General features: G+C 44.1%; 1 protein-coding gene and 1 non-coding gene across 2 annotated transcripts in view; both read left to right on the plus strand.

Moving 5' to 3' along the window:
- Window positions 1-25,047, plus strand: part of LOC126334988 (uncharacterized) — an 854,692-nt gene that overhangs the window by 164,425 nt on the left and 665,220 nt on the right. The gene's annotated exons all lie outside the window — the stretch shown is intronic.
- Trnas-cga (transfer RNA serine (anticodon CGA)) lies at window positions 14,356-14,430 on the plus strand. The gene has a single exon. It is a non-coding gene; the product is annotated as a tRNA-Ser (tRNA).

The following is a 25,047-nucleotide window of genomic DNA, read 5'->3' on the forward strand; positions in this document are numbered from 1 at the left end:
TTGTAGCGAAATACAGAAAGATCTGCAGCGGATAGGCTTTTGGTGCAGGGAGTGGCAACTGACCCTTAACATACACAAATGTAATGTATTGCGAATACATAGAAAGAAGGATCGTTTATTGTATGCTTATATGATAGCGGAACAAACACTGGTAGCAGTTACTTCTGTAAAATATCTGGGAGTATGCGTACGGAACGACTTGAAGCGGCATAATCATATAAAATTAATTGTTGGTAAGACGGGTGCCAGGTTGAGATTCACTGGGAGAGTCCTTAGAAAATGTAGTCCATCAACAAAGGAGGTGGCTTACAAAACACTCGTTCGACCTATACTTGAGTATTGCTCATCAATGTGGGATCCTTACCAGGTCGGGTTGGCAGAGGAGATAGAGAAGATCCAAAAAAGAGCGGCGCGTTTCTTCACAGGATTATTTGGTAAGCGTGATAGCGTTACGGAGATGTTTAGCAAACTCAAGTGGCAGACTATTCAAGAGAGGCGCTCTGTATCGCGGTGTAGCTTGCTGTTCAGGTTTCGAGAGAGTGCGTTTCTGGATGAGGTATCGAATATATTGCTTCCCCCTATTTATACTTCCCGAGGAGATCACGAATGTAAAATTAGAGAGATTAGAGCGCGCACGGAGGCTTTCAGACTGTCGTTCTTCCCGCGAACCATACGCGACTGGAACAGGAAACGGAAGTAATGACAGTTGCACGTTAAGTGCCCTCCGCCACACACCGTTGGGTGGCTTGCGGAGTATACATGTAGATGTAGAACCTGTGTGCGTGTTAGGCTGCGGGTAGTATTCCCAGGCGCAGGTCCTCGTTTAGTGTCGCAGATAGAAAGGGGTGACGAGCGACGTGGTCTGTTGTAGGATTTCTGCGTGGATGCCGTCAGGTCAGGAGCTTTTTACGGTTCTGTACCTCAATCGGTAAAAACAAAACCTTATAGGTCCATTTTGTTACCTGTTTGTCTGTCCAATCGACTGTTAAAATGCCTCTCAGGAACGGATATGCGTATCAAGTTGATATCTCTGCCATATACTAAGGTCTACTGTTCCTTGGCAGTGTAAAAAATTGAACTTGTAAGTCAATGCAATCAAAAGATACGGCCGTTTATGTCTCATATTTTGACACCCGCAAACTCACTCGTAAAATATTGTCCTGAGATATCAGATACGCCAAGATCGCTTGTAAATCTTTTTATTGAATACCTCTTTCGGCGCCGGCCGCGGTGGTCTCGCGGTTCTAGGCGCGCAGCCCGGAACCGTGCGACTGCTACGGTCGCAGGTTCGAATCTTGCCTCGGGCATGGATGTGTGTGATGTCCTTAGGTTAGTTAGGTTTAAATAGTTCTAAGTTCTAGGGGACTGATAACCACAGCAGTTGAGTCCCATAGTGCTCAGAGCCATTTGAACCTGTTTCGGCAAATTTGTGCTGTCTTCATCGGATCTTGTAACACATTGACAAAATCAGATTGGCTGATTTGGGAGAGGGAACTAAGTAGCGAGGTCATCGGACCCATCGGATTAGGGAAGGATGGGGAAGGAATTCGATCTTACCCTTTTAAAGGAACCATCGCGGTATTTACCTGGAGCGATTTGGGGAAAAATCACGGATAACCTAAATCTCGATGGCCGGACGCGGGTTTGAACCGTCGTCGTTCCGAATGACAATCGAGTGTGCTAACCACTGCGCCACCTCGCTCGGTCAGAACAGCAAGGTTTCACAGCACAAGTAAGGGAAAAAACCGAAAACTGTGAATTTATTATTACTTCACACGAAAAAAAAATTGGCGTTTGTTGTCCGATTGTCTGTTTTGTCTGTCCGTCTGTTTTGACGCCTTTTTTTCAGTAACGAGTAGACGCATCAAGTTGAAGTGCATATCATATACTGCGGTCTATAGTCACTTTACGGTGCAGTCAATGTTTCCAAGTGAATGCAGTAGATAGGGACATTTATCAACATTACCAATACCGACAGGTACTTCCAGTTGACCTAGAGTCACGAAATTTTGGAGGAAGCAAGCTTTCACAGTAACAGGAAAAGAAAAGTCTGAAAATTGTTAAGTCGTAGTTATATCAGATGAAAAAATATATATTTTATATCATATGTTACCCGAATGTTTCCCTATCCGTGGTCTAGCGGTTCTAGGCGCTCAGTCCGGAACCTTGTGACTGCTAAGGTGGCAGGTTCGAATCCTACCTCGGGCATGGATGTGTGTGATGTCCTTAGGTTAGTTAGGTTTAAGTAGTTCTAAGTTATAGGGGGCTGATGACCACAGATGTTAAGTCCCATAGTGCTCAGAGCCATTTGAACCATTTTCCCTATTCGTTTGTTAAGACCCATTTTTTCTCAGGAACGGAGCGACGTATCGAGTGAAATTTATGTCCTTCGGCGGAGTAATAAAGTTAAGCTTCTAAGTCAGTGCAGTCAAAAGATACGGCCACTTATGTCACATGTTTTGATGCTCTCAAACTCACTCATGAGAACCGATAGGGCCCCTCCCATTGACCTGGAATCATCAAATTTGGCAGAAAGCACAGTTTAACACAAGTAAAGCAAAAATCGCAAACTGTTAATATGCTTTATATTGCACAAAAAATTCTTTTGTTGTTTGTTATCGGACTTCTAAGTTAAAACTGAAACGTTTTCCAAAGTCTCTGAAGTACCGGGACGAATATCTTATCAGTATATGTGTTGATAAGAGTCAAGAAGCGTCAAAATTCTCGATTGGCGCAATGGATGAACTATTTTCGTACATATTTAAACTCGTATGGAACCCTCGGTGCGTGAGTCCTACTCATAATGTCGTATAAGTGGCGGTTTCTATTCTGTAGTGAATTCGTATTGCCGGCCGCGGTGGTCTCGCGGTTCTAGGCGCGCAGTCCGGAACCGTGCGACTGTTACGGTCGCAGGTTCGAATCCTGCATCGGGCATGGATGTGTGTGATGTCCTTAGGTTAGTTAGGTTTAAGTAGTTATAAGTTCTAGGGGACTGATGACCACAGCAGTTGAGTCCCATAGTGCTCAGAGCCGTTTTTGAATTTGTATTTCTGTTAGTAGATATCTGTAGATCTTCGTTTTGATCGTCACCAGGTAGAAGTTTTTGCAGTAACCGTACTGCAGTGCCTCTACATATATGCGATCGCGTGCCGATCATCTTGTCGTAGCGTTGACAACACCGAGTGGGGTTTTGTTTTTTTCTGTTAAAATTGTGTAATGTATTCGCCACATGCTTTACTGTGTAATGGTGACCCAATGTCGTTTCTTCATCTGAAAAGTGGCTGTTCTGTGTCTGTCTTTCATCTTTCTGCATATTTGTAGTCTTTTCTGTCCGCCTCTGGCGTTGTGTGCTAGTTGATAGTTTTTTTCTAGTTTGTCTTGTTTGTTTTCTTAGGTTTGTGAGCTCGTGTAACTATAGGTTTTTTTAGTGTTCGGGTTTGCTTGTGCTTGGTGTTGCTGTCTTTTGTCCCGTTTGACACACAGTCTATCATTATGGTGTATGCTTCCTTCTACGTTTTGCAGCCGGCCGGTGTGGCCTTGCGGTTCTAGGCGCTTCAGTCTGGAACCGCGTGACCGCTACGGTCGCAGGTCCGAATCCTGCCTCAGGCATGGATGTGTGTGATGTCCTTAGGTTGGTTAGGTTTAAGTAGTTCTAAGTTCTAGGGGACTAATGGCCACAGATGTTAAGTCCAATAGTGATCAGAACCATTTGAACCATTTTACTTTTTGCAGAGGATAATCTGATATGATTTCTCGCAATATATTCCAGTCTGCTTTAAACTCGTTAGATACGTAATCTGATACATTGCAGGTCTGGGTTTTTATTGTGATTACCTTTACGTCACATTGTGTGCAGCCTTCTTGAACGATCCAGTCTCCTATTTGTGTCAAGGCTTTGATGTTTACGATGGAGATATCTCTGTTGTCTTGCCGTCCTGTGTTTCCTTGGAAGGTTGATGGCTCTCCCCCTCTGTTAATAATGTGTATAGTATGTTTATGTGGCGTAGCGCTTACTATACTACTCCTATCGTCAGTTGCGTTGGAGGTCCATAACGGTTATTATGCGTTAATGCTTGTGCATACGTATATGGGGCAACGTTCCTAATGTAACGTACAAATGTTTCTATATTAACGGAGTACTGTACACAGGGAGAAGCTATGACCCAGCTGGTACATTCCCACGTGAACTCTATTGTTATGTTCTTCCCACAATGTTGACTTTTTTGGTCACTACAACGTTTTTATTCAGTACTGTTATGATAGCCACTGGCATTAGGCCACCAGTAACTGTTATTGTCCCTGGAGGTAGGCTTGTGAGTCGACCATCTTCGGAGAACGGTCCTTGGAGGCAAATTACGTCCGCAACTTTCGCTAATTCCACGATTACTAATTTACATCTTCCGGAATCAAGCCGCTTCATTTTTATCTAGGAATTTTCTAAAACCATAGCAATGCGGCGTTGTCTTGATATGGCCGAACAGAGCTCTTCCATGTGCGCGTTCAATATTTTCCTCAGAGCGATGCGTACATGGCTGATTGATCGGGGCACATAGTTTTTGCGTGTGTGTTTGTAGGTTTATTGCCTACAGTAACATTCTGTCTGCTTGCTCAATTGTGGAGTACCAATTTTGTCATCCCATGAATGTGTTAATCGTATCGCTATTCTCTGGACAGCCTGGAAGTTGTCTTTTTTTTCTTTTTCTAGTCTCCAAAGTCGTAAGTCTTTTTTAACCTGTCATAGTCTACAGTGGTCCGGTTCTGGTTGCTTCTCGTGGTTCTGAGTACTTTATTTTGCTGCGCTGGGGTCAGCACGTTCTAGTTCTGGAGTTAGTAGTATCTTCGTGCGTGTAGATTGGTCTTTTGTCTTTGCGACATCTGTCTTCATGAAATCTCCTGTCGCATATTTAACAGACGTCATGTGTTTTCTGCATTTGTAGACTCGCACTCTATATTAGATGATACTGTGTTAGTGGGACGCTTCTTAATTCTGTTCTTATGTTTAGCTATTATCACACTGATGTCTGCCTGTTTAGTTGAGGGATAACGTGTGTTTGCCCACGATGTAGCGGGCCCAGGTTGGATTCCCGGCCGGCTTGGAGATATTTCTCCGTTCGTGAACTTGGTATTGTGTTGTCCTCATCATCATCCATCATCTCCGACACGCAAGTCGCCCAATGTGGCGTTGCCTGAAATAAAGCTTGCAATCCGGTAGCCGAACTTCCCCGGTTGTGGCTTCCCGGCCATCAATGCCGCACGGTCATTTCATTTTTATCACATTGATGCCTAACACTGTGGTTCACTCTTTGGTAATCGTCACACGATGAATTTATGTTTTCACACGTATATTCGACGTTCAGCAGTTCCTTGTCAACTATTAATCCGTACGAACTGCCATATAAATGCTCGGAGAATTGAAATGGGAATTCTTGGAAGCAAAACCATCTAGTTCTCATGATACGCTGTTGAGCCACATCAGAGAACCTTTATTCGAAGAAAATTATGTGACAACTCTGCTGTCACAATCGTATACTTCCCACGAGATTCCTAAGAATAAGATAGATTAAGGTGTGTAGACAAGCAAATAGTTGTCTTTGCTTCAAGACACAGATACAATTGGGCAGAAAACTGAGATAATATTGGTGTGAAGTTCCCGTGGCCAAGCACTTGCCAATAGCTAGCGGATTATACAAGGTGGTTCAGGTGCCCTTGTCAATGACGTTTTATTCAGTCTGCAATGTTATATCTGGCCTTCAAAAACCATACTCGCCACGCGCAAGGTATTATTCCTGCAGGGAAAATGAACAGGACCTTTTTTGTATCAAGTTTAATCTAGTTAAATTTTGTGCTGGGACACAGTTTCGCTAGACGCTGTAATTTTCGAGCTAATGAAAAAAAAAATGTACAGAAGTGACCTTCAAATGCACCCATACTCTCACACTCAGCCGCCAAAGGTTAGGATTTCTAGTTTTCTGTTCGTGGCACTCCCCGATACTACAGAACAAATATTGGTGGTTGCATGAATTATTTCCCACATTCGGCCCTTATTGGCTTTTATTGGCTGCCTTTATTACGGCACGGAATAGTCGTTCACTTACGGATTGTATAACTGATGTTTGCGCATATTTTATCCAACAACGTTGTGAATTTTAACAGCATAAAATAAGCAGTTTCATCTTCTGACTAGGGAACTACGGTGCTTGTAATGGTTAAGTTCGCATCGCATTGTCACCGTAATTAGTTTTAGCGTAACGTGCACAAAAATCATTTTTCTTTCATTAGCCTCACGGCCACGTTTAAACGTAATGTTAACTAAACAGTAGACAACGCTAGCAACGTTACAGTCCAATCAATAGAAACTAAAATTCGTCGAATATCAAGAGGAGTTCCTGTAGTCGGAAATTTTTGTACAGTGTTAGGAGGAAGTGCCGCAAACAACAAACTAGAAAATCTGACTGGTGAGGGATGAGTGTGAGTTTGAAGGTCACTTTTGCAGGTTTTTCATGAACATCTCGGAAACTTCAGCGTATAGTGGACACGTATCCCAGCGTATCCGTAGCGAAAGAGAGCATATGAAAATCTAGCGCATATTTTTGAAGGCGTAAAACGACATCTGCAAGGGCAGTTGAATAGCTCTATATGTATATAGAAAGGACATTGACAGCATAACATGCTGACCATATTCTTTTTGTCATTATCTTTTTGTGCTCATTCCTCTTCAGCTGGCAGTTTACATTCATCGCAAAAAGATCGTGTTTGTTACTTACTGAATGTGGCATTACTATAAACCCTCTTCAGATTAAAACTGCCATCTAACATTAATGTCAGTCGTGCTGCTGACACGTCAAAAAAATCATCAAACAAACGTCACTCGGAAAAACTGAGACAGAAGCCAACAGACAGTTTGTCAACAAGCGGCCACGAAAGCGTTAATAATTTTGTATCCATAGCAATGTTCTGATTTTGGTCGTCGGTTTCTGTCACGGTTCGACGTTGATAACATGTTGTCGGGCAATATTCTGTGGAGTGGCGAAGCATATTTTGCACTAAAGCGTGCAACATACACGGAACTGCTGAATGTAGCAGACTGTTAAAGCACGTATTGTGTGCGTAGAGGCGCTGCACTCGGCTTATATGACTGTGTGATGTGGATTCACAAGCAACTTTATTCTCGGTCTGTTCTTTGAAGACAATACGTCACGTCTGCATGTTATCGAGACCTCCTTGTAGAGCATGTGACTCCTGCTTTGGAAGAGCACAGCTGTGAGGAAACCACTGTTTTCACGGAAGATGAGGCAACACCTCATGTCGCTCGCCCAGTGAAAGTTCTGCTTAATGCAACCTACCAAGAACGTGTTATCTCCAGAGGTTTCCCAGATGCGTTGCCTGTAAGAGTACCTGAAAATACTGTTCGCCACATGCTTCGGTGTCGATTGTGCCCAATCTCCTGTACAGAAGATGATCTTCAACAAGCAACGAAAATTGCACTGCAAGTGGCCAAGTTTTGGTCAAAGGTAATGTAATCACAACTGTGTAACATGTATATGCATGTACCTGTATGTGTCTGACACCAGTATAATAATAATAATAACCTGAACCTGAACCATGTGACTTTTGGCTCTGGGGATATCTAATAGAACGCGTTTATCGCCGACGCGTTCAGTCTCTACCCGATCTGAAAGCCAGTAAACATTGACGCGTTGCTCACATTAACAAATCGTTTACGTGGGGGTTAATAAGACAATTATGCCCTTCTCACTTTTTTTGACGTTTTCTGCCCGCGACCCCTTCCTAATCCATTGCATATGGAAATGTTTCTGTATGTCTTTCATGCATTCATGGCGCGAGATTTGCACTTGGTGGCCAATATTGGAATTAATTTTTTCCAAGAGTAAATCGATTCCGCAGCAACGCACTAAAATACCTACCAGAGTCTCTTCCATACAATTGCTGCGGCCCACACTGGACCTCTGTAAGTTGCTGCACTTTAATTATAACCACCCGGTACTTGTACTGTGATGTTATTGGCTGCTATACGATTCCACGCCACCGTTGAATCGAAATCTGTCCAAAAAATATCGTTACGTGAACATCCTCACTGCCAACACCACTCGTCAATACTGTGAACGCTGAGTGTCCTTTTAACTTCCAGCCTTGTTGTTCAATGGTTCAAATGACTCTGAGCACTATGGGACTTAAAATCTGAGGTCATCAGTCCCCTAGACTTATAACTACTTACACCTAACTAACCTAAGGACATCACACCCATGCATGCCGGAGGCAGGATTCGAACCTGCGACCGTAGCAGCAGCGCGGTTCCTGACTGAAGCGCCGAGAACCGCTCGAACACCGCGGCCGGCCCAGCCCTGTTGTCTGCGACCTGTGTTTAATGCTGTATCACGTATCCTCCTGTTGTGATAATCTTTATTATTGATGTCGAAAAGGCATGACTTGAGTTCTTATTGTTCGATTAAAACACGTATTCCTTGCACTATGTCTTCTTTGTTCCCGAAATGACTTTGTCAAAGTACCGCGACTGCTGTGCAGCGCAGAGCCGCAGATGTGTTCACCACTTGAAAGCACACACTCGTCTAATATCACATGCGCGTTCACGCACGGGTATCGAATTACCTTCGATACAGCGCAGCACGCAGCAGCAACGTGGGCGCAGAGAGTTTAGGTAGCCTCCGAGACTCCGCGGACTCTATAGTGTGCTAAAAGCAACGTGTAAAACAACGCCGGCCACGGCGCGACCAACACATCACAAGAATGGCTAGCTCCTCATTTGACAAGACTATCAGATATACATTTAAATAAAGGCAATCATCAATAGAGGACGTCAACTTTGTCCTCCTCACGTCTGCCATACAGTCGAAAGACGACCTAGTACAACGTTCTTTAGCAACGGATGATGGACGTCTATGTAAGGGCTGAAGTGTTACTGGTCCAGTAGAAAATATACAACCGTAATAACATATGTTACAATAATAGCCAAAACGTTGATCAACACCACAGTACCGCACCTGAAGACGAGAGCATATACACTCTAAGAAAAAAGAAAAAAGCAAAAGAAGGAATGGAACGGAAATCGGTGGATGTGATGTACGTGTACAGACAAACAACTGATAACAATTTCAGAAAAATTGGATGATTTATTCAAGAGAAAGAGCTTCACAGATTGAGCAAGCCAATAACATGCTGGTCCATCTCAGGCCCTTGTGAAAGAAGTTACACGGTTTGGCATTGATGAGTGTTGGATGTTCTCCTGACGACATCGTGCGGAGTTCTGTCCAATTGATGCGTCAGATTGTTAAAATCCAGAGCTTGTTGGCGCCATAATGCTCCAAACGTTCTCAGTTGGGAAAAGATACGACGACCTTGCTGGCCGATTTAGGGTTTGGCGAGCGCGAAGACAAGCAGTAGAAACTCTCTCCGTGTAGGAACGAACGTTATGTTGCTGAAATGTAAGCCCAGGATGGCTTCCCATGAAGGGCCACAAAACGGGGCACAGAATTTCGCCGACGTACCGCTAAGGGTACCGCGGATGACAACCTAAGGGTCCCTCTACGAAAGTAAATGACACCCCAGACCATCCCTCCTGGTTGCTTGGCCGTATGGCAGGCGAGAATCAGGCTGGTATCCTCTGCTGTCCGGGGCATCTCCAGACAAGTCTTCGGCCTGAAATCTCGTTGACTGGAACATGTCTTCAGTGTTGAGCCCAGATTGGGAATGAGCCACGATGACCAGCGAAGAATTATCTAAAGACGCCCCGACCAGCGATCGAATTTTTCCGAAATTTTAATCAATTTTTTTCTCTGAAGATCAAGTTTTCGTTCTATAAGAAACACATACTTCCTTTGAGAGTTGTCTAACCTTGCAGCTGATAGGTCATCCAGCCGTCTGCAAACAGAACTGAACAGCGCCAGCTTTAACTGTAAACTTAGTAATTTCTTGCGAGAGTTACGAACCAGTTATACCGTATCGCTTAATTTGTCACACCGAGAACTGCGAATCTGGAGCCAATATATAAGTCTGCCAGGAAGTTTCATATCAGTGCGTTCCCGGTAAAGAGTGAAAATTTAATCCTACACTACTGGCCATTAAAATTGCTACACCACTAAGATGACGTGCTACAGACGCGAAATTTAACCAACAGGAAGAAGATACTGTGATATGCAAATGATTAGCTTTTCAGAGCATTCACACGAGATTGGCACCAGTACCGGCAGCTACAACGTGCTGACATGAGGAACGTTTCAAACCAATTTCTCATACACGAACAGTAATTGACCGGCGTTGCCTGGTGGAACGTTGTTGTGATGCCTCGTGTAAAGTGAAGAAACGCGTACCATCACGTTTCCGACATTGATAAAGGTCGGATTGTAGTCTATCGCGATTGCGGTTTATCGTATCGCGACATTGCTGCACGCGTTGGTCTAGATCCAATGACTGTAGCAGAATATGGAATCGGTGGGTTCAGGAGGGCAATACGGAACGCTGTGCTGGATCCCAATGGCCTCGTATCACTAGCAATCGAGATGACACGCATCTTATCCGCATGGCTGTAACGGATCGTGCAGCCACGTCTCGATCTCTGAGTCAACAGATGGAGACGTTTGCAAGACAACAACCATCTGCACGGACAGTTCGACGACGTTTGCAGCACCATGGACTATCGGCTCGGAGACTATTGCTGCGGTTACCCTTGACGCTGCATCACAGACAGGAACACCTGCGATGGTGTACTCAACGACATACCTGGGTGCACGAATGGCAAAACGTCATTTTTTCGGGCCAATCCAGTTTCTGTTTACAGCATCGTGATGGTCACATCCCTGTTTGGCGACATTGCGGTGAACGCACATTGGAATCATGTATTTGTCATCGCCATGCTGGCGTATCACCCAGCGTGATGGCACGGTGTGCCACTGGTTACACGTCTCGGTCACCTCTTGTTCGCATTGACGGCACTTTGAACAGTGGGCGCTACATTTCAGATGCATTACGACCCGTGGCTCTACCCTTCATTCGATCTCTGCGAAACCCTACATTTCAGGAGGATAATGTACGACCGCATGTTGCAGGTCCTGTACGCGACTTTCTGGGTACAGAAAATGTTCGACTGCTGCCCTGGCCAGCACATTCTCCAGATCTCTCACAACTGAAAACGTCTGGTAAATGGCGTCCTAGCAACTGGCTCGTCACAATACGCCAGTCATTACTCTTGATGAACTGTGGTATCGTGTTGAAGCTGCATGGTCAGCTGTACCTGTACGACTCAATGTCCAGGCGTATCAAGGCCGTCATTACGGCCAGAGCTGGTTGTTCTGGGTGCTGATTCTCAGGATCTATGGAAGCAAATTGCGTGGAAATTAAACACATGTCATTTCTAGTATAATACATATTTCCAATGAATACCTGTTATCATCTGCATTTCTTCTTGGTGTAGCAATTTTAATGGCCGGTAGTGTAGTATTACTGTGACTTCCTGATAGCTTACTAAGGTTACAGAAAAACGCTTTTGTTATTTTAGGATTCCCTTGGTCGTCTTATTACGTCAAAAATTATTTGCAAAGCAAGTGATAAACGTCAGATTTTGTATGGATGACGTAACGACAGGCATAAGAGTTAGTCAGAAAGCCATCATGACGTTCCAGACACGCACTTTACAAACGGTTTCCATGTATGATACCTGTTATATAATAACCTTCAAGATTGACCGTGTCGTGTCGATGGAGAGCAGTTTGCGGTGGACACCGTTCGACCAATTAGAAACAGTCAGTCGTTCTGCGACCGCAACGGTAGGAGCCCGAGGCTCGGTACAACAGCAGCAGTGCTAAAATCTTTTGTTGTTAAAATAAACGTTTTTCAAAAACGAGGGATTTATCTCTTGGTTTCAAATACTGTAATGTTATTATAGAAAATAGAAAAAGTAGTCAGTGCTACTTTAATCACGATTCCGACAGACAAGCGCAACAAACACACGTCACGAGAAGTGGCACAGCATTGCTGAGACAATAATGTACATGTTACCATGTGGGACGACCTGTCAGATGGCACGTCTGCACTTGCAGTGTGTAAGACCTGTCCCATCTGATATGTACGGTACTGTCTCACTGTACTCGTCGGGTATCAGTTGCATCACAGATAACATCCCTAGTAAGAAGTATTTTATGCAATGTGGTATCAGCAAAATAAAATCCTCCGCTTGCTTTAACAAATTAAAGACGGGATGTGTCACAACAAACGGGCAACATCATATAAGGAGAAAACTTAAAATTTATTAGTTCTTCCATAGTTTTAAATGAAATAGAAAGTCTCTGATCTAGTGCCTGTTTCTACCTAGTGCGCCATTATCAGTTTGTAGCACTTGAAAACGGGCTACTTGACACTAAAAATAGAGTTCTGCGTCCTCAGTTTTACCCTTTGGCACTGAACGTTCGTAATTCCTAAATAGTGGTATGATCTTCGATTACAACATGATTTTTGAGCAGACTTTAAAAAACAGAATCAACAGAAGAATTGTTGAAACTTCCTGGCAGATTAAAAACGTGTGCCCGACCGAGACTCGAACTCGGGACCTTTGCCTTTCGCGGGCAAGTGCTCTACCAACTGAGCTACCGAAGCACGACTCACGCCCGGTACTCACAGCTGTACTTCTGCCAGTATCTGTAAAGCTGTGAGTACCGGGCGTGAGTCGTGCTTCGGTAGATCAGTTGGTAGAGCACTTGCCCGCAAAAGGCAAAGGTCCCGAGTTCGAGTCTCGGTCGGGCACACAGTTTTAATCTGCCAGGAAGTTTCATATCAGTGCACACTCCGCTGCAGAGTGAAAATCTCATTCTGGAAACATCCCCCAGGCTGTGGCTAAGCCATGTCTCCACAGTATCCTTTCTTTCAGGAGTGCTAGTTCTGCATGTTTCGCAGAAGAGCTTCTGTAAAGTTTGGAAGGTAGGAGACGGATACTGGCAGAAGTAAAGCTGTGAGTACCGGGCGTGAGTCATGCTTCGGTAGCTCAGTTGGTAGAGCACTTGCCCGCGAAAGGCAAAGGTCCCGAGTTCGAGTCTCGGTCGGGCACACAGTTTTAATCTGCCAGGAAGTTTCATATCAGTGCACACTCCGCTGCAGAGTGAAAATCTCATTCTGGAAACGTCCCCCAGGCTGTGGCTAAGCCATGTCTCCACAGTATCCTTTCTTTCAGGAGTGCTAGTTCTGCATGTTTCGCAGAAGAGCTTCTGTAAAGTTTGGAAGGTAGGAGACGGATACTGGCAGAAGTAAAGCTGTCAGTACCGGGCGTCAGTCGTGCTTCGGTAGCTCAGTTGGTAGAGCACTTGCCCGCGAAAGGCAAAGGTCCCGAGTTCGAGTCTCGGTCGGGCACACAGTTTTAATCTGCCAGGAAGTTTCATATCAGTGCACACTCCGCTGCAGAGTGAAAATCTCATTCTAGAAGAATTGTTAATTTTATGCAGTATTCAATCACGTATCACTTCGACAAAAGCTGCGAACGGTGAATGGACTTCTTTTATTTGCTATTAATTTAATATTTTGATTCTGAGTATCTTGAAACTGAAGGGCTCAAAATCTTACGGTCTTTGTACGATTTCTATGTTTATTACATGAAATAACAGGAACAAAAAACCGAAAATCATTCATTTCAGAAACGGGTTACTGTGAGCGGTTTTAAGACTCCAGTTCAACTGGCATGGGAATAAAACGAAATAACCTCAAAAAGGTTCCTAGAATGAAATTTTCACTCTACAGTGGAGTGTGTGCTGATATGAAACTTCCTTTCAGATTAAAAATGCGTGCCGGACCGAGACTCGAACTCGGGACCTTTGCCTTTCGCAGGCAAGTGCTCTACCAACTTTTCTTTTCTTTTGTTCGTTGTTGATCATTGTGTTTGGTCGTTGCGGACGTCACGGGACATCCGTTAAAGTTCGTTTTGTTGATCGTTCCACTCAGTTTTTTATTACAGAGGCCAACAGCTCTCTGATCGAACACACTGAGCTAGCGTGCCGGCATCCAACTGAGCTATCCAAGCACAACTCACGCCTCGTCCTCACAGCTTTAATTCCGCCAGTACCTCGTCTCCTTCCTTCCAAACTTCACAGAAGCTCTCCCGCGAACCTTCCAGAACTAGCACTCCTGGAAGAAAGGATACTGCGGAGACATGGCTTAGCCACAGCCTGGGGGATGTTTCTAGAATGAAATTTTAGCTCTACAGCGGAGTGTGCGCTGATATGAAACTTCCTGGCAGATTAAAACTATGTGCCGAGCCGTGCGAAAGACAGGCTGTAAAGTTTGGAAGGTAGGAGACGAGGTACTGGCAGAAGTAAAGCTGTGAGGACGGAGCATGATTCGTGCTTGGGTAGCTCAGTTGGTAGAGCACTTGCCCCCGAAAGGCAAAGGTCCCGAGTTCGAGTCTCGGTCCGGCACACAGTTTTAATCTGCCAGGTCTCAAAAAGGTTGCTTGAAAGATATCCGGCATCCCTATGCAGAACGCGAGTGTAAACAGCAGAGTCAGTTCACAGCACTCGGGCGATACCGGGCCCTGCAGGCAGAACAGCACGATATCAGGCGCTTCGGAAACATTGTGTTCGAAAATCACGTAAGACCACTTGAAAGCAGATGACGATGTAAAGATACGCACTCAGTATCAGATCTTCACAAACAATACTCGCACCGGCCTGCATACTGTGTAATTCTGAGCTACAACCTCCGCTGCTGAAAGCAAACCCAAGAGCGCGCCGGGTCTTATCCGTTTATTACGACTGCCCGTGCCGAATCTGAATTGCTGCGTGCGGCCATTCTTTCCTCGCCTAATCACAAAGCTGTCCGCACACGGGCTGTCGGCCAATCGGCGGCACGGAGCCGCCGGCGTGTAATTGCGGGCTGGTTATTGTATCCCAGCACACTGACCTGCTCTTACCGTGTCGGTGAATATTGATAGAGACTTGATTACACGCTTAGCACAGAAACTCTCGCGCAGTGAAACACACGTCAATTGATGCAGCAACGAACCGATATATTACACTGAATCAATAACTGTTTTCGAAATCCTTCGCCCGTCACCTGGAAAACGTGAATGAAATGATCGCTGTCTAAGCGAAACTACGAACAAAGTAATTTGGAACCACACCAATTAAACTCTTCCAGTTCATACTGGTACAATTTCTTGTCCGAGAGAGAATGAAGTTATCGAAACTCCTGCCAAGTGAGAAGCGCACAATAAGATGAAATATTACCATGTTCCACACACAGACCTATTCTATAATGTGCGGTTGCAAATTACAGCTTGAGGGGCAGCAACTGCATGCACCACACAAGCAAAAGGGCAGCACTACGAAGAAGTTGTCGTGAACATTCCATCATGGCCAAGATGTCTCTGGTTTTCATCACAGGTTCTTTCTAATGACCAAATTCCGCCTCCGCTTTCAGATGGAAGCCAGCCTAATCAAACATATGTTGTTGTTGTGGTCTTCAGTCCTGAGACTGATTTGATAGAGCTCTCCATGCTACTCTATGCTGTGCAAGCTTCTTCATCTCCCAGTACCTACTGCAAACTACATCTTCTGAATCTGTTTAGTGTATTCATCTCTTGGTCTCCCTCTACGATTTTTACCCTCCACGCTTCCCTCCAATACTAAGTTGGTGATCCCTTGATGCCTCAGAACATGTCCTACCAACCGATCCTTTCTTCTAGTCAAGTAGTGCCACAAATTCCTCTTCTCCCCAGTCCTATTCAATACCTCCTCATTAGTTATATGATCTACCCATCTAATCTTCAGCACTCTTCTGTAGCACCACATATCGAAAGCTTCTATTCTCTTCCTGTCCAAACTAGTTATCGTCCATGTTTCACTTCCATACGTGGCTACGCTCCATACAAATATTTCAGAAACGACCTCCTGGCACTTACATCTATACTCGATGTTAACAAATTTCTCTTCTTCAGAAACGCTTTCCTTGCCACTGCCAGTCTACATTTTATATCCTCTCTACTTCGACCATCATCAGTTATTTTGCTCCCCAAATAGCAAAACTCTTTTACTACTTTAAGTGTCTCATTTCCTAATCTAATTTCCTCAGCATCACCCGACTTAACTCGACTACATTCTATTATACTCGTTTTGCTTTTGTTGATGTTCATCTTATATCCTCCTTTCAAGACACTTTCCAATCCCTTCAACTGCTCTTCCAAGTCCTTTGCTGTCTCTGACCGCATTACAATGTCATCGGCGAACCTCAAAGCTTTTATTTCTTCTCCATGGTTTTTAATACCTACTCCGAATTTTTCTTTTGCTTCCTTCACTGCTTGCTCAATATACAGACTGAATAACATCGGGGAGAAGCTACAACCCTGTCTCACTCCTTTCCCAACCACTGCTTCCCTTTTATGCCCCTCAACTCCTATAACTGCCATTTGGTTTCTGTACAAATTGTAAATAGCCTTTCGCTCCCTGTATTTTACCCCTGCCACCTTCAGAATTTGAAAGAGAGTATTCCAGTCAACATTGCCAAAAGCTTTGTCTAAGTCTACAAACGCTAGAAACGTAGGTTTGCCTTCCCTAAATCTAACTTCTAAGATAAGTCGTAAGGTCAGTATTGCCTCACGTGTTCCAATATTTCTACGGAATCCAAAGTGATCTTCCACGAGGTCGGCTCCTACCAGATTTTCATTCGTCTGTAAAGAATTCGCGTTAGTATTTTGCATTCGTGACTTATTAAACTGATTGTTCGGTAATTTTCACATCTGTCAGCACCTGCTTTCTTTGGGATTGGAATTATTATATTCTTCTTGAAGTCTGAGGGTATTTCGCCTGTTTCATACATCTTGCTCACCAGATGGTAGAGTTTTGTCAGGACTGGCTCTCCCAAGGCCGTCAGCAGTTCTAATGGAATTTTGTCTGCTCCTGGGTCCTTGTTTCGACTCAGGTCTTTCAGTGCTCTGTCAAACTCTTCACGCACTATCGCATCTCCCATTTCATCTTCATCTACATCCTCTTCTATTTCCATAATATTGTCCTCAAGTACGTCGCCCTTGTATAGACCCTCTATATACTCCTTCCACCTTTCTGCTTTCCCTTCTTTGCTTAGAACTGGGTTTCCATCTGAGCTCTTGATATTGATACAAGTGGTTCTCTTTTCTTCAAAGGTCTCTTTAATTTTCCTGTAGGCAGTATCTATCTTATCCCTAGTGAGATAAGCCTCTACATCAAACATATAGTGTTGTAATAAATTAATTCACTGTAGCCGAGGCTGAGCATTCCTTCTATCACTGCCCCACATCCAATGTCTAAAGGTGTTTTTCTGAACCTATTTGTACTACCTGTATTGAGATCCACGAAAATTACGACTACAGGATTGACATACAACTCGTGGTCCTACCTAGAGTATTGCGCTTGGAATCTGGCCCAAAAGATAGAAAGAAAACCGTGACATCTGCAATGCTGTTCTGGGACAGAATTTTGGACCAACGAAGGGCAGAGAAGACTGGAGCAAAGGAAAACTTTGCGAACTATAGGACCTGTACAAATCGCTGAAACTTGTGGCAGTGATTAAAGAGAGGAGATTGAAGTGCTATGGCTACATAATACATCGAGAAGGCCAGGTCACCAAATAGGTGGTGAGACAAGACATCAGTGCTAGCAGACTAAGAGGTACAGCTTTTCTTAGATGGACAGACGGAATCAGAGAAGATACGAGTACGATGGAATTAGACGGAGAGGAATACATGGACCGAAGATGATGGTGGAGTCAGATTGGCGAGACCAAAGACTGACAGCCATTTGTACGGCCAACCTAGTAAGTAAGTATTTGCACAATAGCGTTATGTGGAAGTGAAACGGACGATAAAGACATATAGAGAAACGGAGAAAAGGAGAAAAATCTTGATAAATGTGGAGCTTTAGAAAGATACTGAAGGTTAGATGGGGACTCCGTGTAAATAATATCGAATTAGAAAGGAAAGAGCTATGGCCCAGTTTGACGAAAAGAAGGAAATGTTAATACTATACATCAAGAGGCATCATAGAACGCTTATTCTAAAGTCTCCGCCACACCCCGTTTTTGAGATGGATAAATTCATGAAATACATTCTGCAGTGGCAAGGATCATCATGGCGTAATCTGATTTTGCGAATCATTCTCTGTGTTTGTTATCATCCCCTAGTCATCAGAAAATAAAAATGTACCAATTCCTGCCGGCCGCGGTGGTCTCGCGGTTCTAGGCGCGCAGTCCGGAACCGTGCGACTGCTACGGTCGCAGGTTCGAATCCTGCCTCGGGCATGGATGTGTGTGATGTCCTTAGGTTAGTTAGGTTTAAGTAGTTCTAAGTTCTAGGGGACTAATGACCACAGCAGTTGAGTCCCATAGTGCTCAGAGCCATTTTTTTTTTGTACCAATTCCTACTGTCTAAGACCAATATCACTCGATACTTTTGTGTGAGATCCGCATCAGTTGGGACTGACGGATGACATCGAAAAAGTACAAAGAAGGGCAACTCTTTTTGTATTATCGCGAAATAAGGGAGGTGGTGCCACAGACATGATACGTGAATTGCAGTGGCAATCATTAAAACAAAGGCGTTTTTCGTTGGGACGGGATCTTCTCATGAAATTTCAATCACCAATTTTCTCCTCCGATTGCAGAAACATTTTGTTGGCATCCACCTACGTAGGGACAAGTGACAATCACGATAAAAGAAGAGAAACCAGGGCTCACACAGAAAAATTGAATTGCTTGTCTTTCCCTCGCGCCTTTCGAAAGGGGAACGGTAGAGAGATAGCTTGAAGGTGGTTCATTGAACCCTCTGCCAGCACTTTGTTGTGAATAGCAGGGTAATCACGTACACGTAGATGTAGATTAGAATGCTTCTTTCTTAAATTTAACATTTTGATAATGTGTGACTTGATGATGCTCGCTTGACCGAAATTAATACATAGTTTATGGATCGCAATAGCTTTTGCTGGTTCCTTGATGCCATTGTTTAAATATATTTAAGGTGCGTAGTGCTTTGTACACACTCCTTGCTGAAGGTACCAGAGATAAAATACAGGGAGTAAAATGTTCTTTGCAATGCAGTCATAACAGCCGAAGCAAATGAAAGAGAATGGAATGAGGCAGGATTGTATCCTATCCCCGATGTTATTTAATCTGTAAGTCGAACAAGCTGTGAAAGAAACCAAAAACAAATGTGGAAAGGAAATTAAAGTTCTTTGAAAAAGAATAAAAACTTTGTTTGCCAGTGGCATTGTAGTTTTGCAACAGACGACAGAGCACCTGGAAAAACAACTGCACGGCATATATAGTGTCCTGAAAACAGATAATAAGATGAAGGTCAACAAAAATAAAACAAGTGTAATTGAATTTATGCCGAGCGAACTAGATTTGAGAATGAGAAACTAAAAGTAGCAGGTACATTTTGCTATTTGAGCTGTGTAAAAACTAACGTTGGCCGAGATGATATAAAATGGAGAGTGGCAATATCAAGAAAAGAATTTCTCAAAAAGAGAAATTTGTTAACATCTAACATGAACTGAAATATTACGAAGTTTTTCTGAAAATATTTTTCACTATTATAGCCTTGTACGGAAGAGAAACAGGGAGGACGTATTGTTCAGATGGGAAGAGAACAGAAGATTTAGAAATACGATGCTACAGAAGAATGTTGAAGAATGACCTACGAGGAGCTTCTGGATCGATTTGCGGAAAAAATAAATTTATGACCCATTTCGACTAAAATAAGAGAGTTTGGCAGAAAGGAATTGTAAGTTTTGTAATTCCTGCCGGGTTTCGAACCCGGGACCCCGTGATGGGGAAGTGAGAACGCGACCGTGAGACCACGAACTGCGGACGGAGATGAAGAGACACCCAGGCGACAGAGCAGCATGTAGCGCTGGATCAAGCCAGTCTTCTGACTGATGATCACAACAAAAACAGCACTTCCCACAAAAGATACTTTTGCTTTCAGTGTTATAACTATATTGTTGAATAACCCTAGAATTTTGTTTACGCTCGGTGCAGTTCGGCGCGACGAAAAAAAATTTGGTAAATACGAGGTTCTGCTGAAAAGTATTGCCTCTGACTTTTTTATGTGAAAGGTCCTTAAGGTTTTTAAATAAAACAAACGTTATTAAGAGTCTACAGCTTTATTCTTCGTGTCTATTTCTCTAGTCGTAGTAACTCTGGCGACGAACACGTTTCTCCCAGCGAGAGAGCAGTTTCATGATACCGTCACTGCAGAATGTTTGACTTGATTGACGGAGCCACAACCTCAGCTTTGCTTGCACTCCTTCATCACTATCAAAGTGATGTCTTCGAAGATGTTCTTTAAGTTCTGGAAAGATGAAAATCGGATGGTCTCAAGTCTGGACTGCGTGGAGAGCATACGATAAATCGCCCAAATCTAAGGGCTGTCAATGCGACTAAATACCTAGGAATTACAATTACGAGTTTTTTAAATTGGAAAGACCACATAGGTAATATTATGGGAAAGGCGAAACAAAGACTGCGCTTTGTTGGCAGAAGACTTAGAAGATGAGACAAACCCACTAAAGAGAGAGCCTACATTACACTTATCCGTCCTCTACTGGAATATTGCTGCGCGGTGTTGGATCCTTACCAGGTAGGATTGACGGACGACATAGAAAAGGTGCAAAGAAGGGTAGGTCGTTTCGTCTTACCGCTCAATAGGGGTGAGAAAGTCACTGATATGTCACGGGAGTTGGGGTGGCAGTCACTGACATAAAGGCGGTTTTCTTTGCGGCGAGATCTATTTAGGAAATTTCAATCACCAACTTTCTCTTCCGAATGCGAAAATACTTTGTTGACACCCACCATCGTAGGGAGAAATGATCATCATAATAAAATTAGAGAAATCAGAGCTCGAGCGGAAAGACATAAGTGTTCCTTTTTCAAAAAAATGTTCAAATGTGTGTGAATTCTTATGGGACTTAACTGCTAAGGTCATCAGTTCCTAAGCTTACACACTACTTAACCTAAATTATCCTATGGACAAACACACACACCCATGCCCTAGGGAGGACTCGAACCTCCGCCAGGACCAGCCGCACAGCGTTCCTTTTTCCCACGCGCCATTCGTGTATGGAATGGTAGAGAAGTAGTATGGAAATGGTTCGATGAACCCTCTGCCAGGCACTTAAGTCTGAATTGCGGAGCAACCATGTAGATGTAGAGGATGATCGCTGACAGTGAACACAAGGCGTCGGATTGTTGCAGATGTCGCAGCGCTCGTGTGTGGTCTGGCATTGTCATGCTGAAGGAGAAAGTGCTCCATGTGTGGACGAACTCTTCGAATTCGAAACTCTATAACAGAACACTGTTTTTCATGCACTAGCGTAGTTACGTTACACACCGCCATGTTACACGCTACACTTCTAAACCCTCTAGCGGCGGAGGGATGCAATTTGCGTCAGGGAAGCGAGAAAGTCGACAGAATAATATGCATGACATGTAAGACGTCAACTGATGTTGCAAACGGAATAAAAAGTTCGGAGTCATTATTTTTCAGCGGGCCTCATATTCCCCACGTCGCGGAACAGATGCAGCGCGCTGCCCTTAATGACCCCCGGGCACTTTTGAGTAACGGCGCTGCTCAGCGAGGTAAGCTGTGTAGGCTCCCTGGGACGCCGGCCGACGCTGTTCGCCATGCCGAAAAACACAAACAACCCACCGCTACGCTGCGCTGCGACTCCCTAAATGACGGCGGTGGCGGCGGCGAGCGCTCGGTATGGTTACGGCCTATGGCACGCCGCCGCAAAAACTACGGCGCCGAGCGGAGCGGAAAAACCGGACGAAGGACAGGCGCTGCGGTCTAGCCTGCGTCCCCGATGTCCGCTCGCACAGAACTCAAACGCGCTCTTTGTCTCCCTCGACTTCATCTGCAATTACGACCGCTGCTCATAAAGTGCTACTTAGTAAAGAAAAATAAAGTCACATAGCTATATACATTGAAGAAAAAAAAATCGTAACGCCAAGAAGGAACTGGGCGACATAAACGAAAGTTGGTAGGCATGTGCCTACATCCGAAAGATAACGTCTGTTTAAATTTAGTAGCAGTCGCATAATAGTGACGCTGGTAGCGCCACTATGAGATTGCAAATCAGGTTTGCATTGAATACGTGATGTTACGGTCGTGAGCGTTGGTTACCTTTGAGATTGGACATCGTGAGCTGATGTTAGTCAAGAATGGCTTTACGGCGACAAGGACGCCATTATCACTGCCTTACTGAGTTTGAAAGAGGTCGTGTGATAGGCGCTTCAGTACAGAACCGTGCTTCTGCTACGGTCGTAGGTTCGAATCCTGCCTCGGGCATGGATTTGTGTGGTGACCTTAGGTTAGTTAGATTTAAGTAGTTCTAAGTCTACGGGACTGATGACCTCAGATGTTCAGTCCCATATTGCCCAGAACCATTTGAACCATTTCGTGTGATAGGGCTATGAGAAGCTGGATGTTTCTTCTGTGATATTATAGAAAGACTTGGCAGGAACGTAGCCAATGTATACGACTGCTGGCACCCGTGGTCACAGGAATGTACGGTCGCAAGGAGACTGGGCCCCGGACGGCCAAGTGGCATTAACGAGAGCGACGACCATCGTGTTTAGCGTGTGGCTCTGGCGTATCGTAGTACATCTGCAGCAGCAGTTGCAGCAGAATTTGGAATCACAGTGACACAAGGAACTGTTATAAATCGTTTACTTCAAAGACAGATCCGAGCCAGAAGCCCTGTAGCTTACATTCCAACCACGCCAAACCACCTCCATTTGCGATTTCAGTTGTGTCAAGGGAGTGTTCAGAGAATGGCATGGTAAATGTCTGTTGGTTTTCTCATGCAAGCTCTTTCTGCCACTGTGCCAGAGAAGGTCGTGTACTGGTTAGGCGCAGGCTAACTGAGAGCCATCAACCAACCTGTCGGCGTGCTACGCACATGACCTACAACTGGAGTTATGGTCTGCGCTGTAATTTTGTGTGGTTGCACCCAGACTGCATAATTATACATTAGTCTGGTGATTTACCGTGTTGTGCTGCCATTCAGGACCAGCATTCCTGGGCGTGTTTTCCAAGAGGATAACGCTCGCTTCCATACCGCTGTTGTAACCCACATGCTCTACAGACTGTCGACATGTTACTTTGGCCTCCTCAGTCACCAAGTCGAGCACATGTGGGACGTCATCGGACGAAAACTCCAACGTCATTTACAAACAACATTTAACTGTCCCTGTACTGACCAATCAGGTGCAACAGACCTGAAACTCCATGCCACAAAATGACGTCCGGCACCTGTACAACACAATGCATCCACATCTGCATGCTTGCATTCAACATTCTGGCTGTTACATCAGTCATTAATGTACCAGCATTTCACGTTTGCAGTGGCTTATCTTGCACTCTCATTACCCTGTGATCTTGCACCAATAATCACTTAAATATGTTACCTAGACAAACATATTCCCGGAAATGGATTACTCTACCTTTCTTCTTCCGTCTGTGCATTTGTTTTTTTTTTTTTTTTTTTTTTGCTGGTACATTCGTGCAGTACAGCTCACCATCCCACAGTACCATAGGACGCCGCTAAAAGTAGCACACTTCATTGTTAAAGGTGGAGTACTATGCGTTAATTCGTTTTCGGCAACAGTGGAAATAATGCGGCTGCGTCAGAACAAACCAGATGGTGGCTGTAATGTCATATGTTTTCAATACGCTAGCGCAATTGGTCGTTGCACTGTGCGGAAGCGGAATTTTGCTGTATTCAGTAGCGAACCAGGGTGTGAATCGAACATTCAACAAAGCTACGATCCCCCTTGAAAATGTCCTCCGCAGATGGGGGCGAAACGTCGGGTTTTAAAGTAAAATTCATTCGACCACGGCATAATAGCCCGGAATATTTTATCAGTTGCGAAATCCAACAACTTAACGCACCGTATGGCCATGGGAACAGCAAAATACAATTTCCCCTTTCTGTTCCTGCCACTTTGTCACGTCCTTATATGTACCCACGTTTACGAACAGTGTACTCTTGCAGCATAAATGTCACTGATCGTTGCTCCCCTACGCTCACGTAGCTGCAGTACGCTCATTTTAAAATAACAAATGCTGGGGCCTCGGAATCGACATGTATCTTTTCCTACGCAACGTTTCCCCTGATCTGATGGATTGTAAAGATAGTATCATTTCATTACGTAATACTTGGCTTAAATTGCTATTTTATGAGTATCTACATTAATCATGTATTATTTGATACGCCTTCTCCTAATTTGATTTTTAAATGCCATTTCAGCAAATTACTCGGAACAATTGTACTAGATCGGCCGTCGCACTTAGTGCGATGATGAAACTGATCGGCTGCCATTGTCGAAGTTTTACATGCATATCGCAAGGTCACCGCTCAAACCTATCCTCTTTCAGAAGTTTGTCCTGAAGTCCGATTCCTTTTTTAAAGTGTCATTTTATTACAAGGTCAACACCGAGGCAATGACCGCACGTTCGCTCATTTGCTTACCTTATTCCTTACAACGAAAATTAAAAGAAAATTAACCTGCGGAGAAAGGGCGATTACAAATCCCATGTACGTACGTAAAATGTGAGACCATAAAAGTCGAACAACAGAGGTTAAATTAGGTTAAAATAGTGCGTTCCAGATACATGGCATAAAACAGGAGACCCTCTCTGTTTCTAGGACCGCCGGAAAGCCACTCGGAGAGTGGAATCTACATAAGAAGACGAGAAGTCTCCAAATTAAAAGAGCGGAACCACCGAAAACAAAATCACGCCCCTAAGCACTGACCATTGTACGTTTTGTAGTGGGAAGTATGGGATGTTTGGACGTATAGTAATTTATATTTTGCTTACAATGATTTCACTTTTTTTTAATTTGCCGATATATGTCTTTTTAGCTAACCCCTGCTCTGCCATAGTCTTCGCGGCAGGCCTAGGAAAGGAAAGAGTCACCTGCTTTATGAATTGTACAGGGATGCACTAATTTAACCTATGTTATTCTACTTCAAAGGGCTCCCATTTTATATATACACATG

Source organism: Schistocerca gregaria, chromosome 2, assembly GCF_023897955.1.
Source record: "Schistocerca gregaria isolate iqSchGreg1 chromosome 2, iqSchGreg1.2, whole genome shotgun sequence".
In the NCBI taxonomy this organism is placed as follows: domain Eukaryota; kingdom Metazoa; phylum Arthropoda; class Insecta; order Orthoptera; family Acrididae; genus Schistocerca; species Schistocerca gregaria.